This window comes from Hibiscus syriacus, unplaced genomic scaffold, assembly GCF_006381635.1.
Source record: "Hibiscus syriacus cultivar Baekdansim isolate YM2019G1 unplaced genomic scaffold, ASM638163v2 tig00110114_pilon, whole genome shotgun sequence".
In the NCBI taxonomy this organism is placed as follows: domain Eukaryota; kingdom Viridiplantae; phylum Streptophyta; class Magnoliopsida; order Malvales; family Malvaceae; genus Hibiscus; species Hibiscus syriacus.
In genome coordinates, this window is record NW_024062594.1 from 3,831,553 (window position 1) to 3,832,622 (window position 1,070).

The window sequence follows — 1,070 nt, forward strand, 5'->3', positions numbered from 1 at the left end:
TGTATTTATTTAAAATTTTAGGTGTTCAAAATTTTTTTTTTGTCAAGATAGGTGCCTAGTATTACCAATGTTATAATCTTAAGTGTTTGATCTGTCACAATTGTTAAAAATATTTCAACTATTCAAAATGTGGTTCTTATTAAAGTGTATCAATGCTCCTAAAGCCTTTAATTTCAAACTCCTTATTACCATTGTCGTTCATTGTCCCCGTTGCCAAACAACCACTCGTCTATCATCATTCATCTAGTAACCGAGTGACAATCTTATCGTTATCTTAATCTTCAAAATTCTTACAATTCTTAACTCTTCCACCTATTATTGTCATAACCCTATTTTTAAAATAAAAATAAATTAAATTAAAAAATAACTTAATTATTTTAGGGACTAAATTGCAAGTTTTTGGAACTTGTAACTCAATTTTGAAGTTTAGAGACTTAACTCTGAATTTTTCCTTTTCTTGACTATAGAGAAAAAATAAATATAGATTAGGTGGTTGAGGGATTTTGAAACCATGTTCCCAAGTATGGTCACCCATGCCTTAGCCATTAGTTTAAAGCATTATTTATGATTTTTTTATTAAATATATATTTTATAGATTAAGACTCGAGTATAACCCCAAAAAGCCATCCTCATTTTAGTTTTAAACCGAGCCAAATCCCTAATTTCCCCCTAAATCCCTAGTCCCCGCTCACTGTCCTCACCAATATATCTCGTTGTCTGGCTACCGTTTAGCCCGCCACTACCCTCATATGACTCGCCGCCGTCCGACGAACAAAACCCCTCTAACCGACTGTTGAAAGGTGTCGTCGATTGCCGTGGAGAAGTCATTGAAGTTCTGTCGAACCCCCCAGTAGCCTTGGTTAATTTCGATTTTTAGCAGCCACCGTCATCTGTTTGCTTCACCGCCGCATAGTTGGACTCCTCATCGATGTCCGCTCAAAATCCATCCCTTGGATCATAGCTTTGCCTCTATTTTCTTCGTCACCGACGTGGGTAAGCTCGGATTTAAGTTTTAAGTGATTTTGGCAAATTGTTTTGGGATTGATATTGGTTAATTCGAGTGTGTAGAT